This window comes from Fringilla coelebs (assembly GCF_963513975.1).
Source record: "Fringilla coelebs genome assembly, chromosome: 7".
NCBI classification, from domain to species: Eukaryota; Metazoa; Chordata; class Aves; order Passeriformes; family Fringillidae; genus Fringilla; species Fringilla coelebs.
The window spans coordinates 23,501,488-23,519,450 of NC_140035.1; the positions used below are offsets into that span (position 1 = coordinate 23,501,488).

The following is a 17,963-nucleotide window of genomic DNA, read 5'->3' on the forward strand; positions in this document are numbered from 1 at the left end:
GTGTTCCCTACCTACAGTGAAGAGAGTATGATCAGGATGCACTTTGCACATATGCCAGAAATGCAGGTGTGGGCCAGATGAAGCACTCATAGATCTCAAAACCCCTTTTCCCCTCCCTGATTTGCAGCTATTGAATTCATTAGCAGTGCACATAAATGGGAAATGACCCAAAGGAGGCTCAAATTCACAGTACACTCTGAATGCCTTGGGCTGTAATCTGGATGGGTGGTGGAATAAAAAGTCACATCAGGAGTCAGTTTCCTTCTGAGCTGCCCTCTTCTGTCACAGGAGCAGATTATAACCCTGCTGCTGCAGATCCTCCTCATTCATTCCCTTCCTTGGCAGCTGCTGTGTTTGAATAGGAAATGTCTGCATATCTGTGGTGGTGGGAGGAGATGAGAATTAGGATGTCTCACCCCAGAAGATAATCAGTCCCTTTTAGGCACCAGGCAGGAATGGGCAGTGTCTGGAGGTGGCTGCCCAGCTGCCACTGTTCTGTGTGTCTGCTAGGCCTGGGTGCTGAGTAATGTTCCTCTAGCAGTTGTGTGATCACTGAAATCAGGATCAAGTTCTCATTTCTTAAAAAACTGTGTATGTTTATTTTAAATCACAACTTCTTGGAAGAAAACCCAACTGTTTAACCATGGCATTTCCAGGAAGGTGGGAAAAATGCCAGATGGAAGCAAATGTAATTTTTACTGGTTGTGAGAAGCAGACTTGAAGATCTGTGTTACACGTGGCTGCCATCACTGCAGAAGTTGTCATCCTCAGCACAGGGCTGAGCTTTCCTGTGTAAAGCCAGCATTGTAGGAAATCATATAAAACAGATCTGATGTCTTACCTCACACCAGACATGGGAATTTCTCTGTTGGCTTTTAATCAGTTGCAATAATAAAAAAACCACTTTGGCTTGTCCTCAGCACCTGAAACACACCTTTATGATTGTCGGTGGTTTTATCCCATCTGTCTTTTCAGATGCAAACAGTTTGCATGACTTGTTGAATCTGTTCTGTGAACATGGAAGAAAGTCATGTTAAGTGCCTGAAGCTGGGAGCTGAGAAAGGCCTCAGCCCTTGTGCAGGCAGGGCTTTGTTGAGGGTCACTGTGGTGTCAGCGAGCTCTTACAGGGAGTTGTGTGCATATTTGAAAAGTATAGACCAGACTTGCAGGCGGTATCTACCAGGGTCTGTCCTGATTTCCTGCTGGCTCTGGGAGCTGCTCTCCCTTGAATGGGGGTGTGGCTGGCAGCATTAGGAGCAGGGCTGAGGCTTGCTGCAGTGAGCTCCCCTTCCTGTGCTGCTGGCAGGAAGGCAAGGAGCACGAGGCACAGGTGAGCTGCCAGGCCTGACAGAGAGTGCCAAAAGGCAGATCTCCACAGAGGCATGAATACTGTAAGGGAACACCAGCTGGCCTAGCTTCATCTTGAAGGCTGCCCTTCAGTACAGAGCTGTCACTGGATCCTGCCTTTGCTGTGTTAATGCAGCAGAGTCTAACACAGCAAAGGCAGGATGGCCAGTGCCCCTGAGAGGGACTCCCTCCACACCCTGTACTTCTGTAGAGAAGACAACAGGAGTATCCTGGAGCAGGAAGACTGGGAGAGTGTTTTCTCAGAAGGAGCTCTTCCCTTGCCTTGTATTTTCCTGTGCTCCAGGAAAACATCAATACCTGAGTAAAATATTTTTTTTCTTTCTTTTAATTTAAAAAAAACCCCATTACTTAAAAGGTTCAACTGAAGCTTGTCAGAAGAAAACACTCAAGTCTCATGCAGGTATAGAGAGGTTGGTGCAGGACATTTTGTGTGCAGAGCGGTGTAATGACACTTGCAGAAGATGCTCTGCCTGTCTCCTAGCTCAGACCCACTGTGTTGTGGCTTTTTTTTTTTCAGACACTGTGTGAATCAACTCAGGAGCAGGAGGCTGAAGCAGCAAGACAGCTGCTATCCTCTCCTTGGAGACAGGGAAGTATCAGTATGCCACCAGACCTGCTTATATTACATGGGCAAAACATGCTCAGTTCCCTTCTTCTGTGTGTTTTTCATCTAAAGGCTAGAGCACAGGCTGAAAGAAGAGGGACTTTGAAGGGCAGAGCCCTCTGCCTAATTATGCACTAGACCCCTTACAGTAAACATGTCTCCTAAGTGGTCTAACTGCTATTGTACAAACCCACAAAGGAGCTAATGGTGCTCAGTTCCTGCTTTCCCTTGATGTTCACAGAGCTCCCAAGCACTGTCTCTGCCTGGAAGCCTTCTTTGTGGCCAGGGAGACACTTGCCCTGCTAGGTGTGAGTCAAGGAGGGGGAGGATCATTCTTTCCAGGGAAAGTACTTTTGGCAGTTTTACCTGTGAGAGCCAGGAACAAGCTTGGGTGCCTGCCAGTCCATTCTGAACCTGTGTATTGGCAGATGTGAGGTAGTAGGAGGGAGAGCGCCCAATAAAAGTGTGGAGAAGCACACCTAAAAGATCAGTTTGTCCAGCCGTGTCCTCTGTGTGCATGGGTAGCTGAGGGCCTAGCACTTCTTTCCATGTGCTGACCATGGTTCAAGGAGCAGCAGTCTGCTGCAGAGGGGAAGGGCAGATTGGCAGCCTTCTCCCTGTTTGGCCCTTGGCAAGATGTGTGCCCTCAGGAGTGAGCTTGGAGAAACGCTTCCCTAGCAGAAGGCTTGACAGCAATTTAAATGGCTGATCAAGACCAAAGGAACCTGCTTTTGCTTCCAGCAGTCTGTGTTGGAAGGCAGCCCACCTCTCCAACAGTCTCATCCTCTTCATGTTCTCCCTGGCAGCTTCCACTGCGGTAACTCTGCCTTGAAACACATCTCATGATCCTGCTTTAGACCACAGAGTGGTAAAAGGCTGGTGTGGGTGACATGGCTCTGCTTTGCAGTTACTGGCCACATGTAAGAATGGCACCTGTTTCAGCTCTTTTCTGACCCATTCTCCAGACAACTTGCTTTTCTGCATCATCTCAGGGTTTCTTGAATCTCTCTTATAACCCCTGGCTTTTAGCTGGAGGCTTCAGGATTATTTTGTTTTTTACAGCTTTTCAATTGTCCAGAGGTCCTGCTAGAATTCTTGGTTGGCTTCCAGGTCTGGCATAAAAATGAGCTGAAATATCCATATTCTCCACTGTCTTTTTGTTGCTGGGCAGGCAAATTGTTGCTTGCCTGAGCTCTTCTTCCCTGCAGAGACCCTGGAGATGCAGGAAAAGGGCTCAGCAAGGACCTCTGTGTGGGTAGAGCAGGGGACAGAAGTGTCCTTCTGGCTGCTAACAGTAACAAATGTGGGGAGAAGCACTGTCTGTATTTGTTTGCATTAGGAGGACAAGGAGACATTTACAGAGAGAGGAAGGAAAGCACAGTTTAAGTATATTTAATATTCATTTGAGTTTAAAACCCCATAAATGTTAATAATCAAATAGATAATTCACATTTACTGAAGTATACCTTCAACAAGGAAATATTGCAAGCTAAGGGCTTTGTGATTGCTTTGTTGATGGAGGATGGACTTGGCTGAGGTTATTACAGTATCGACTTGAAGAGGATGGATTCGCTAGCAGAGTGGGTGATCTTGTCTGGCTTCAGCCAAGGGAAAAAAATGAGGGAAGTTAAGAAACTAGAGCCAGCCTGTGGCATTGGCTGAGTAATCTCAAACAGCCATGAATTTATTGTAGCTTTAAAGTTATAGAAATATATGGTAAGGAAAAGAAAGATTTCATTCAGTAGACAGGATAGTGGCAGTCAAGAGAATTAGTTTACATTTTTATTAGGCATTCTCATTAAGGGGGTGGGAGAGCAGGATTTATTCGCTTCCTGACTCATAAGGCTTATTGGGGATGTTTCAGTACTGAGATCCTTAAGCATCTCAGACTAATGAAAAGATCACTTCAGGGCTCTTGAACTGCTTTATAGCTTGTGATAACAGAAAAGATGTGTTTATTTTGGGAGAGATTGTTTAACTGGTAAAGAAATGTTCTTAAGCACTGGCAGAGCAATATGCCAGCAGTTGTCACATGCATATGTAATACCATAGCTGAATATGGATCTAATCTGTTTACCAAGAAAGTAAATAATAAGATTGTGGGGTTTGCTCTTGCTCAGAACAACAGTGAAATAACCTGAAGAGATTTTGTTTCTTATGCCAAGAGATTGTATCTTATTTGGAGAGATTGTAGCGGTTCTTACAGATTTTTCTGTAAAACAAATATTAAATCTGAAGAAATTATAAATAGATTTTTATCTAAAATACTGGTCTGATTCATTTTTAGTTTTATTGCCTCTTTTAAAATTGTTTATTAATTCACTGACTAAACTAATTAATTAGTTATACATTATCAATGTTAATAATTTAGTTGTTAGTTGTTAAATGTTAATTATTGTTCATTTATTAGATATACATAAAGTATACTTTATTCTTTAGATAAAAACACAAATTGCCATCTTTTAATGAATTTTGAACCAAGTAAATTAATTCTTACTAGCATTTCCTGGTGTCCAAAGTGTGTATTTGTTTAAAGCAACTCCCCTGATATCAGTGACATTAGCTGAGCCTCAGACAAGACTGAGAACAGATTTTGGTCAAAAGGACTGAATATACTTGTTCATTTTAATAATTCTCTGCATAGCCTATGCTGGCAAAATATTTTCATACCAACTAAATATACCATTATATACTCTGCATGCATCCTGTGAAATGCTGCAGATTAAAATAGCTCTGCTGAAAGCTTTTCAACCTCCTCCATTAAACTTGGGAAGAGTATCTATCAAGAAAGCCTTTAAATAGGAAAATGTCCTCAGTTTTGGATCTTTATTGGCCTTTGTTGCCTCCCTCTCTCCTGCCCTGTTGCATGTTTCTTGGATTTGTCACTAAAAGTCATTAACAGCTCAAGACCTAAAGCTGCTCATCACATTGACATAGGTAGTGAGTAGTCCAGCTTCAGGCTGAGAAATCAGCTCCTCTACCTAGATCTCCCCGGCTCCCTGAGGCTAGTCAAGGTCTTTGGTAAATCTTCAGAAAAGGGGACAATAGGATCTCCTCCTGTAGGGTGTTCTGCATGGAATGTTTCTAAAATTGTTCCAGACAATGTAAACTCTTACCTCTCTAAGAACAGAAGGTAATACTGTGTATTTTGCTGATCTGATTTATCATTTTAAGGCTCTATTTAGTTGACCTCCTGCTGCTGGCATTGTTACATTTCCCAGATAGGAAAACTGAGCCTGTCTGACTTTCATAACCAGTGGGAAAAGGGTCCTCTCCACTCCACTCCTCTCCACAAGTTCCCACTGATGCTCTGCTGACAGCTCCTTAGCACTCATGTGAATTCTCCCCACAAGTCTGGACCTGAGCACACAGCTTTTGTTTCATTTTTGGACATGCCTTTGTATGCTGCTCTTCTAAGTAAGAATCAAGATTGCATCCAGCTGCTCCAGACTATTTAAATTTTTCTGAAAGCGTGTTTGTCCTGGAACAGCCCCACTGAAAGGAACAGAGGAGTGGGACATGCCAAGCGTTCAGGCAGCTCTGAACAAATCCTGCCTGATAACATGTTTCTGTTTGTTGTTCAACAGTGGAGTAAGTTTATTGAAATCTCAATGATCATAATTAGGCTTCAAAAGTTAACATTGTGTCAGCACACAGAAAAGACATTGGATGTTGCCTTGGAGTCAGATTTCAAACTTGGTGTCACTAGCTCCTGCATGCGTGGTACATCTGCCTGGGCAATGACATCTTTAACCTCCTCTTCAGCAGGTGTTCCCATCTAAGACCGGTAACAGCTCTAGTATAGGGCATCTTGTCCATCCTTTTGGTGCAGAACATACACAGGCAGGCCCTCAGGTGCTGAGGGAACACTACTGACCCCTTTCCAGCCAGACTTTACTTTCTTTAAAATCCTGTGTGAGTAGCTTCATTTGATGAACAGCTCCTTGGAATGCAGTGAGTCAACTGATAGAGTCCAGTTTACTTCATCAAATACAGAATTAGTCTCTACCTCAGCAGAGTTTATTTTGGTGTTTCTGTGATTTAAAAAAAAAGCAAACAACCAACCACAGAGTTCAAGGGTTTAGTTTTCAGGCATTGGGTCTTTTTGGCTGATTGTTGTTACAACACTCATGGCACCTGTTGAAATCTGGAGATGGCATTTGACCTGGAAAATGCCACTCAGTTACACAGTAGGGCACAGCCCAGAGGCCAATACATACTGTACAGATGGCTTTAACTTCTCAGCATTAACTGTCTTATCCTAGGCAGGATTGATGTAGCACTGAGCTGGCTTGTTTCCAGACTTCATTCATGGAGTTGCTATGAACAAGGCCTGCTTCTGCCTCCCTCAGCACTGGTGTGTCATATATTCCCAGAGCAGAGTGTGACACTGAGGTGATTTTTGGGAAAGCAACTTTCATATTTTTCCGTATTATTTGTGTACACCACATGCTGGTGGAGTTTTCCAACTGCTCTTTCCTCCTTACTCTGGTTGCTTGTTTCTGGAGATGGTTGCTGGAGCCTGATTATTCTTGAAGGGTCCGGTCATAATTCAGAAGCTGTGCAGAAATCTCTGAGAATGCTTCTGAAGGTTTTAACTGTGTTGTGTGTGCTTTTGCCAATGTGTCTTCTGTGGGTGTGTCTGAGCTGCAAGACTATGATATCCAGCCTCAGGCGTGTGAAGAACTTTTTGTCTTTCAGGGAGAGTTGGTTTTGTTCAGATGTGCTGCTGCTGGATTAATTTTTTTGTCTTCTTCAGTAATGCAGCTATGTTTTGAATCTAAGTCCTCAGCTAAAGTAGAAGTACAGTATTTGGGAAAACTAAATCAAAAGAAATCAAATGTTTCTGTTATGTGTTAAAAATAGTCCTTACAGTTTTATTTATTGAGATAGAAGGTGGATGAGATAATGTCTTTACAGATGAAAACCATTCTTACAGATGGGCATCTGTAGAGTAAATTATTCAATCTTTTGTCTTTTTGTGAATATTTGAGTATTGCCATGTATCATCTCAAGCTCTGATTTAGATACAAGTTGCAGAAAAGTAACATCAGTGTCAAGTATCTGAAAGAAAGCAGGAGGCCGGGAAGCAGCCCTGTGCAGGGCAAGCGTTGTGGTCAGGGAACTGCGAGCAAGCAAGGAAACTCTCAGCAAAGGAATCAGAGGATTTTTTATGTCTTACCATTTTTAGGCTTTCTTACAAAAAATGAGGATTTGGAGTACTAAGCTCAGAAGTAATGCAGCTGCTGCTGCTGCTTGAACAACTTTACAAATACCCAAGTGCAAACAATTGCAAATCTCAATGTGCATATGTATTTTTATAGCAAACAGGCTAATTGCACATACTACTGCTAATTGTACATACTACTGTCCCATACTGTACAGTTGCTTTAAATTTGTTTGTTTTTCAAATTGAGGATGCTGATTTTGCCTGTTTTCATGTGCGTTTAATACATCCTGTTATATTTTAATTCTTGTATATTTGCCTCATTTTTCTGTTATGACACTGGCATTAGTTTGATATCTTTCCTGGCAAAAAGGCCTTGCTTTTTTCCAAGACTTTTTCTTCTTTATCAAAGTTAATGGTTTTATAACATAGAATTCCTTTTAGCAGTGGAACTGTTACCCTTGTGATTCCCTCAAGGGATGTTAGTGGCGAACTCAGCTTGGCATGTGAGCCATAGCTGTTCTCTGGTATTTTGGTATTTTGACTGCCAGGAAGCTGGGTATAGACAGTTTGCTGTATAGGTTATAGGTACAAAATATTTGTCTTACTAATAGGTGGTGTCACTGAAATTGTGAAACGCTATATAAGAGTGTGCAGTCAGGTAGTTAAAGGGAATGTCAGGAACTTATAGGAGAGTTTAGACTTAAAATTGTCATGTAACTTTGAATTTTGCATTATCTAGTTTATGAATATTTAATCATCTCCTCTAATATTTCCTTGTCATTTTCCTTTTCCTTTTTTTTTTCCTTACTATTGAAATATTTCTAAATTTAAAAGAAATACTTTTAAGGAGAAATAAATGTTGACAGGAGGAATATAAGCACTGTTAACAGATCAAAGTATTTCAGGTAACAGCAGCAGATTTGCATTGATATAGTTTTGAAATTAAGATGCAAACAGCTAGAGGCTGTTTAGACTCATCATCCTCTTTAGACTTAATTTATAGTAAAAACATTATTATTTTCATATTACACAGCAGATGTAAACCAGCTAAGTATTTTGCCAGTGTGGGGGGAGGGAAGGGTTGAAAGTGGAAGAATGGCAAGGAGGATGGTAGATTCCATCAAGTGACCTTGCAGCTGGGAATGCCAAGGCCTGGAGAATAACAGCGTGGGAAACCATATATTATGCCTACTGCTGTTTATCCTTTGTCTGTTTGAGAAGAGGAATTTCTGTGTAGAGATAACACAGGTGTTTACAGAAACTTGGAGGGCCTCTCCCAGACATGCTTGAGCTCCTTGTTTTGGGAGAGAGATCAAAACAGAGATCATAAAAAGCAGAGAGGAAAATCACAGCATAGTGTTAACCCATGTGTGGCCCTTTGATGAATGGGTGCAAACAGCAGCCCTGATGTCCTGCCTGGGACTGGGCTGAGCCTGACAGTGCTTGTGCCCTCATTTTGGGTGTCTGCAGCCCAATGTGGTTTTGGGATCCTCTAGCCAGCAAGGTAACAAAATTAATTTACTCTTTGCATTTCAGCTGTGTTTTTTTGGTTGTCTTCAATCAGCTGTGTGTGTTGGTTCACACAACTACAAAAAAAGAAGGTCATTTGACTAGAAATTCAGGAAGAAAAAGCACTCTGTGTCTCAGTCATTGCTGTTAGTTGTATGGCATGCTCAGAAGTAAAGTTTTGTAAATAAAACTCCTCCAGTTTGAATATGAGTCTAAGGTGAGTAATTCAAGCAAGTCGAAATCAGTGATGGTGAATGACACTTTGGTATTGCTGTGTGTCTGATATGTATTTTCAACTGATAGGAAGCATGTAACTATGTCATTTATAATTAATGTTTCTTCCTTGAATCTGAGGGATTGTCTAAGAAAAGGAATTTTGTCATCTTGGGATGAGGATTGCCTTCATGGTAAGAAGAGTAACAGGATTAGTACGGGCATATTCAAGGAGAGGGCAGAAGATCTACTTGGAAGAGATGGGAGGCATTCAGCTGAGCCAGATGGAAGAAGAGAGGTAGAGAAAATGTATGCACATTCTGGGAGAACCGCAGTCAGTCTCTGCTGGCTGAGTTTTTAGTGAAGACATACTTTTTTTCTTGCATTCCTCAAGGGAGGTTGAGAAGGCTGTGAATAGAGTGGGAAGGTGTAAAGAGCTTGAAAATTTGAACTATAAGGAGGCTGGAAACATACAGTCTGCAGAAGTGGTACATTAGTTTTGTGGACCAAACTTGTCAAAATTAGTCAAACAACAAGTAGATAAAGCTGGAGGCAAGTCAGTGTCTTGGGATTTATTTTTCTGTTGGCTGCTTTCTGATGCCAGATAGACAGCTATGTTTAGATTATTTGTGCTTGGCATATCAAATGTACCATGTTGTTTAGATACAACCCTTAGCCATTCCTGCTTCACCTTTTTCCTTGACTCTGTGGTTTGCTGCTTGGAGCTGTGCCCAGAGACCATTCAGAAGCTAAAATACAGCCTGTCCCTGTTTGTTAGGCACCATTTTATTGGAAGTGCCAGCAAAATTGCCTCCTGTCTCTTATTTGGGTTTGAGGGCGGAGCCTGACCTTCAGAGCTTTAGGGATTTTGAAGGCTGGGATATTTGCAAGGTGGGTCCTTGCTGCTCCATTCCTGCTGCCTGGGCAGGGTCTCCATAAGGCATCCCAATGGCACTTTCCTCCAGAGCCTGGCAGGTTCACCCTTTCCAGTGCTCCACAAAGTTCTCCCCACATCACACTGCAGGTCTGGTCAGGATCTGTAGCTCCAATACAATTGAGCTGAGTGGATTAGTTTATGACTGTGTAGGCAGTTGATTTTTAAGTGACTAATGTAATTCATGTTCATAGGAAGGCTTGGCATAACCACTTAGTTGATCCAAGAAGCACAGAAATGCCAATCTGCAGAGTATATATAAAGGTTTCAAAAGGGAAAGAAGAACACAAAGAAGCATCATCAAAAATATATCACCATGATATGTTCCACTTCATACTGCTAATTGCTGTCTTTATACCTTGAGTGGTTTACCGCCTTGTACAAGGCATGGATTGCTGCATCTTCCATGGCTCAGATGAGTCAGTGGTTACTGAGGTCATGCCAGGTGCTGGAGGTCTCTCCAGGGCACATCTTGAAAGGGAGGTGGAAGTTCTGAAGCTCTTGAGAGGCATGTGTAAGTGTTATAGATTGACTGCTTCAGAGCATGCTAGGTGATCTATCTTTTCAAAAAGCCACACTCGTAAAATTGCTGTTATAACGGCTGAAATGCGTTAACATTAAAAAAAAAAAGAAGACTCATGAAAGTGTTTAAGGCATTCAGGATAGCTTGGGGAGCCAAGTGCCCTGGAGGAAAATGGTGTAAATCTTTTCTTTGTTTTTAAGTATGCAAAAACTTAGCATGGGCTCCTGAGAGATTCCAAGGTTTGCCAAGATTGACAAGGAAAGCTTATGGAAAAAGTCAGAAATGACTGATAGATCAGCTCAGCATTGACTGTCAGCAGGAGAATAGTACCACATTTTGCAGTACTTCTCATCATAGAATATATTCTAAACAGTTTTTTACTTTTAGTCTGATTGAAAAAACACAGTGGTGCTGCTTTAGCATTACACTTTTGACTCCCATGTGGAAGCCCACGCGTGCCTCGTGTTCATTACAGCCATGTAGTTCAGGAGCAGCACTGCCTTGAATGAATGAGGCTTCTTACTTCCTTTCTCCCAAAGGCACAGATGATGTAACATGTAGTAGAAGGGCCAATAATTTCCAAGTTTTGCTGCTTGGGTCATGCCAGCAACGGGGGAATGATGTCATTCTGTGCTTGCTAAAAGGGTGGCTTCATATCACCACAGTCTTCCTGGATAATCATCCACATGTGAACACAGCTAACTCTATGTTTGCTGCTTCATTTTAACTAAAAAACTAAAAGGTTTTTTAGTGAATACTAGTGTTTGCTTGAAAAAGTAGCTCAAATTAAGATCATGATTTATGTGTCACATGGTTTGGGACGTTACTTCTGTATTGTCACTTCTTATAAACTTGATGTTTCTGAATGCTTTTGAATATTGTCTACTAAGAACCATATTTTAGGTACTTAAGTTAGTATTTTGGAGAAGGGAGGCAAGATGATGCTTGCAACAGATGACCTTCAGCCCTCAAGGGGTACAGAGTATTGTAGGTTATTACCTAAAATGCATGCATCTAAATACATTTAAAACTGAGTACTGATAAAGGTTTCTTATTTTTCTAGTCTGTAATTGACAACATCCACAGGGTAGAATTTGTACAAAACAAAAGTGAAGGTATTGCTTCAATTTTAGTCATGACAGTCTTTCTGCAGGTGGCATTCAGCAGTCTTGGTATTTTGCCCAAGGTGGAAACTTTTTTTTCCAAAGAAGTTTGAATAAAGCAATGCTGATGTTGAACAGGACATTGCGACTGTACAGCTACTAAAAATCTGTCACCCATTCCTCTTGGCTCTGGGCATGGGTTACATTTCCTACTACGTCCCCTTCCATAGCACAGTGAGAGCATGGTCAGACATTTGCTTTGCAATCAGCTGCACGTACAGAGATGCTGCCAGCCGCTTTCTGTGGTGTTCAAAGCCCTCCCAATCCTGCCAGCTGGAGGATTCATGTGAATGGGGTCTATGTTGGGGTCTGTATTCCCACTTTGTACTGTAAGTATCCCTGTGAAATAGGTGGTATCAAACTGACAGTCTCCTGTGTCAGCAGTACTGCAGGAACAGAAATACTCAACCAACTCTTCATCTTTTTCACTATATCCTCCAAGAGAAGACATTTTAAAATCATTTCCCTCCTTGTAAATTGTAGACTTGAATGCTCAGCACTTTGCAGAGTATATCTCTGCATTGCCACTAGCATTTATTTGGAATAAAGTGTTGTGGACCAAGCTGTTGCCTCTAAGTAAATGTCTGACTTGGTCCTTGGTTCTTTTTTCATCCTCCTATAAGATTTTATTTTAGGTTATTCTCAATAAGTGCTGCACTTGAGTGGCCATATGCTTGGCAAAACACAGATAATTTACAACTGTTGTTTGTATTAATTTTTGTAGTTCTGAAGTTATTTTAAAAACACAACCTAAAGGACTTCTTCCAGAATTAATGTTTTCACATAAATCTGGAAATGCCCATACGTCTGCTCAGATCTCCAGAAAAATGCATTTAGTTCATTAGTTTCATGCTGAAGTGTTAACATTTTAGGTTGTTTTATTAGGAGAGAATAAAGAACTCCTGCCTTGTTGAAAATTTGTTGCACAAAATAAGGATGAAGAGGTTCCAAAAGAGCTAATGCTAAGCACTGGAAACTGGATGAAGTTGTGCAGATTGGAAAGATTTCCAAGACATCTGGTAATTAGCATCCAGTTCTTATGGAGTCCTGTGAAAGCTGCTGCTGCTGCTTGGTGAAGGGAGAACAGGAGTTAGATGAGGCCTAACTCTGAAAAGCGGATCACAAATCATCAGTGGGCTATGGAAAACTCTATGACTACCCCTTTGGAAAAGTAACTCCTAGCAAAAAAAAGTCCAATATTTCTCCCATTGCAGGATTGTCTTCTGTTCTGGCATTTTGCTTGTCACTATGGGGAAAGGAAACAAACTATCAAAGAGTTCTTTCTGTCTTTCCCTGCCTGAGCCAATGTGCCAGCCTGCCCTACAACCAGCTTGCTGTGCTCCCCAGCGGCTGCGCCAGAGCTGGGAGTTGCTGGAGCATGACTGGCTGGTTCCTCCCCTGCCCAGCCCAAAATGCCAGAGAGGCTTGGCGCTGCTGTCAGAGCTGGCACTGGGCAACCTTCTCCCGGGAAGTAAGGTAGCATGCTCAGGTGCAAGGGACCTAGAGCCAGGCCTGAGCTTGATCCTTTTGGTATTGTTGTTGTTGTTATTATTATTATTATTATTATTGTTGTTGTTGTTGTTGTTGTTGTTACTACTACTGTTGTTATTTTCCAGCACTGGTTTTTTTTTGTATGTTTGTTTGTTTGTTTGTTTCATTAAGGAAAATTTAAGCAAGAAAGAAAACTTGCCATTTAAGGTAGTTTTGTAAGTTGTCTCTTGGGAGCACTTATATACACCTGGTTAAAGGATAAGGGGTGTTTGTGGGGTTTCTGAAGTTCAGATGTATAAACCTTCAAGCACTGAGTGGGAATTGCTGAGACCTAGTGCTTTGGTTACTTGTCAGAGACTTGGGAGACTATTTCTGTAACCTGCTCTGCCCTTTACCTGTGCAGGCACTTTCATCAAGTCATTGCTCTGTCATGTTTATTATTCTTTGTGTAAAACAGAATATTGATCTTGTCTTATATATCTGCAGTAAAAGTGGTTAAAAACAAAATTATATATTTACTACTTATTTTTTTTACAAATATTTTATCATCTAAACATCAGCAGGCAGTCCCCGCACACTCACTACTAGTAAAAATGTTTATCTTTTCAGCTCTGAGTCTATTAAGTGCAATGAGCAGACAGCCTGTCTTAAGCTAATTTTATAGCAGTGCACTACCTAAAAATTAGGCATTTGCAGCAGAGAAAAAGTTTTATTGAGATTTGTTATCAGAAAGAAAATTATTTTTCTTAGATTGCAAATGTAAGCCAATGTGTAGTTAATGGTGTTCACTAAATTATAATGACTGAAAATATGAAGGGAAGTAGAGTTATGTATGAATATATAATATTGGGACATGTTGAAAGAGATTATACTTAATTTGTATATAACCTGATGAATTTTTCTGCAGTAGACATTATCTCCACTGATAAATCATGCTTATAGCTTCAAATAAAAACCATACACAGTGTGAGCATTTTTTTTTCTTAAGATCACAGCCATTCCATGTCTCTGTTGTAGCAGTATCTAATTCCTGAATGTGGTGCAACTGGTGCAGCTGCCTGAGCTATTGGAAAGAAGGATTTAGCACCCAGTGTCTGTGCTGTCCATGTGATTTTGATTTGCCCAAGGTTGAGCTTCTGTATCCTGCTGCAGGCAGTAAAATGGCACTTCCCAACAGCTGCCTCGAGTCTGGGCTGTGAGAGAAAATGACTTTTCTTACAGTGGAGTCCCAGCAAATCTTAGTCCAGGGGTACCAGTGGTCCAAGCTCAACAGCAGAATTCCGTGGAGGTCACTAATTCCCTAGCTTGTCCTAAGCAGTGGCAGCTCCCTTAGAGAGGGGTACATAGCCCTGCTCCCAGGGCTAGCTCTAACACTCTCTGCTCCTTACACTTCAGCTGTATGCATAGAAAACATTTGCTTTGAATATTAAATTATTATTGGTAGAGTAAGCAATAGTTGGGCTGGATCTGGCTTTTCAATAAACCGATTTTACTTTTAGGTAGACTTGTTTCACTCAGATGTTTATTGACCTTTCTTTCTCCTGAAATGATTATTATTTTCACATTTTTTCTATAGCGTAGTACACTTTTGTGGAGTAAAATAAACTCATATCAGACATTGATTTATGTCTATTTGTATGCATGATGCTTTCTCTATTCCTTTGAATTGCTCTGCTTTTGGAGCTAAAGTTGGTATTCCCAGAGTGTTTTAGTGCTTTTTATCTACACATTACATTTATATATTCTCTGTACCAAGTGTTGCTTCATCTGTCTCCAGTTCTGCATTACACAAAGCACATTCTTATCCTCAGCTGATTTGTTTTGAGACTCTCCAAGCACTCATATTTAACTAGTGAAGTGGACATTGTTGGGCTAATGTTTCAGAACCCAAATGGAGCCTGCCCTGTACTGTTACACGGCAGGTAATGCTTATAATATTGGTCACTCTACAACTCCCATACTAAATGAACCCTGTGGAACAGTGTCAGAGAGAGGATCCTGAGCCCTGACTTTATCCTTGCTGTAGCTCTGGAGCTGCACATGCAGAGTATAATTCCAGCATGTGTTAAGCCAGTTTGGGTTGAGCTGCTGCAGCCCCCTCTTTTGCTCTCCTCCCCACTGCAGCAGTTCTTGTGCTGGTGCTGGCATCTGAGCCAGTCTGCAGCCAGCTGCTGCTTCCAGGAGTCTTGGCAGCAGTCACTGGTTACTTCTCAACTTGCTCAGCACCACAAAACAATTAATATCAAATAATAAATTAGATATGTAAAAATTGTCAATAATGATAAACTTGTCCCCTGCACAGAATGTGAAGCTTGTCATCATTTTGCTCTAAGCAGAGTTTTAAACTCATAGCCAGAGTTCTGGTGCTCATTTCAGTGGAAAAAGAAAAAAGAAAAAAAAAATGAAAAGCTCATTTAATCAACCCTCAATGTAGGAAATTTTGTTGGCCAGTGTGGAGGCATAACTAAAGACAAACCTTCTGAACATTGAACTGTTGGGCTGAACAAGGTTCTTGAGTTTTGCCTAATCAGATTCATGTCCCTTCAAAACACGTAACTACTTTCAATTCAGCTAGTCCACGTGGTGACCCCAAGCATGTTTGAAAAGGAGCTGCACTGGAGAAGGTGTCCATATTGCATGCAAGGTGGAGAAACCTTGGTGTATGAACTGGGAAAGAACATTCTTTTTTGAGACATGCAGCCTTTTTCTAGTTACCGAGATTTGCATCAGAATTTTATGGCTTCAAGATAGGCATCTGACACAGGGAGCAATGACGTAGCATTTTCTGGTTTGTTATGCTGTACAGTCTGATGTGGAAATGGATGGAGGCAAGAGGAAAAAAGTATTTAAAGGTAACAATAAAATTGCATTTTGGAGAAAGCCTGTGCCAGAAGGTTAGGAAGACTGGACCAAGAACTGACTTAGATGCTGAAAATAGAGACTTTTGAATGAAAATACTCAGTGCTCACTACACGTTAACTTTCAGGAAGTTAGTGTGAAACAGCTCTAAGAACAGAAGTGATATTAGAGGTCATAAATCCCCAAGCAGGTGCTTCTTATTCAGAGTGTTAATGTGTGGTAATGGAGGCAAGGTTATGTGACTGACTGGTTTTGTCTTTACATCTGTGTGGGCAAGCTGGAACATCTGTGCTGAAGTTGAAAACTGAGTTTTTAGAGGAGAGGGAGATGCAACTTCTAGCTCTGTTATTGTGAAGTGGCAGAGAAACCCAGTCCTGGATATCCTGGAGGTGGAGGAGGAGGAGGTTCCACTGTGGAAGCACCAGGCATGTCTTGTGTTCACCTTCTTGACAGGTGGATATACACACATTTCAGTGAAGGTGGCTTCTCAGCAATTCTCTCTTTCTTGGTCCTTCATGAAGTACCTGAATAAATCATGTTCTATAAATTGCACTTTATCACTTTGTGATATTAGAATCAAATTTTTCCACAACATTAACGCTGTTCACAAGTTTAATCACAGAGTTTGCCTTTGGGCTTGAATTAATGGATGGTGGTGATTCTCTAATTCACCAGTGTGCCTTCTGTCTTGAAAAACACTGTTCATAGATGTTCCTTTCAATTTTTGGATGAAGGTACCTTCCTTAGAAAACAAAACATAATCTATAGAGAGGTAGAAGATTTTTTTAATACCTTGGTCACATTTTTAATACATTTGGAATTGCCTAATAATTAGGTATTTGGTGTAGCTGGATAGCTGGGATTTCATTTGAATAGCTTAGTTAACTTGCAGGCTTAGTCTGTTGAAAATTGCCCATTTCGTGTTCTTAGGCATGAATATATGTAAGTTTACTACATTTTTAAAGCCAGTTGTATTTTTAGTTTAATTAGGTCTTTTAGTGAAATTGTTTTAACTTCTTTCTTCCACCATCTGAAGGGTGTGCATAAGGGATGTTTGGAACAATACATTTTTCTCTTTGTTGACATTAAAAGTCTTATTGAAAATATTGGGAGGAAATCCTAAACTGGATTTCTCAGTGTCAGCTTTGTGACATGGAGATTTTGCAGTGAAGGGTGGAGGTGGCTGATATCTGGAACATGTAGAAGCCCCAGAACAACTGAATGACTTACTAATAATGTAATCTCCTGAGGGTGAGGTGGTGGTCTGGGATTTGGGAGTTGTACATTGCAGTCATACTCAACAGCACACATCTGCTGGATGTATTTGTGGGTGGACACCTTAAACTAAGGCTGCACAATTTCTCAGGTACCATGTCATTCTTTCAGTGTGAATTGCTAGAATCACTATGGAAGCTAAACATACTGAAGAACAAAATATGTGTGTATCCCAAATGAGTTTTGTTTGCGGTAGGGAGTTGAGAAGGATCCTCTCTCACAGGTGAAAAGCAAAATTTTCCATGAAATTTTAGCATAAAGCTAATAATCCATGGATGGTTTGTGGACATGTATAGTTTGGCCAAGTTAGTTCAGGCTGGATCAGGGCTTTGCATGGAGCAGCCATGCTGCTTCTGAGGAGCTCTCAAGTTGCACTTGCTTTGCATTGAGCCATGTCCTTGGGCACAAGTCCGGCACTGCTTTACAACCAGCTGAATTGTCAGGGGATCCATGAGGTAAAAATAGGTTGGTTTTTGTGTTGTTTTTTTTTTTAGTGCCAATTTCTAGATTTCAATCATAAGGACATTATAGACTTTAAGAAAGTGACACAAGGAAAGATTTGTACACTGAACTAGATACTTATATCCTCAATTCCACAAAGCCTCTGTGGATCTGCTAGAAGCAGTAAATAACCTTTTCCAGCAAACAAATGCAGCAGGTAGTTCAGTGGCAGGTAAAATCAAAACAGTTGTAGCTGTTTAAAGAACACAATAGACTGAAACTTTTTCTTTGTAAAAAATTGCACATAATATATAAACCTTAATAATAGTGAGCACCTAATCAAAATGTGTTTTCTGCACAGTTTTGATACATTCCTGTAGACAGCCCTCATGTGTCCAACCTTAGAAAAATGC

At 41.0% G+C, this 17,963-nt stretch overlaps 1 protein-coding gene across 3 annotated transcripts in view; it reads left to right on the top strand.

Annotated features, from left to right (window-relative positions):
* Window positions 1-17,963, top strand: part of UBE2E3 (ubiquitin conjugating enzyme E2 E3) — a 54,807-nt gene that overhangs the window by 26,048 nt on the left and 10,796 nt on the right. The gene's annotated exons all lie outside the window — the stretch shown is intronic.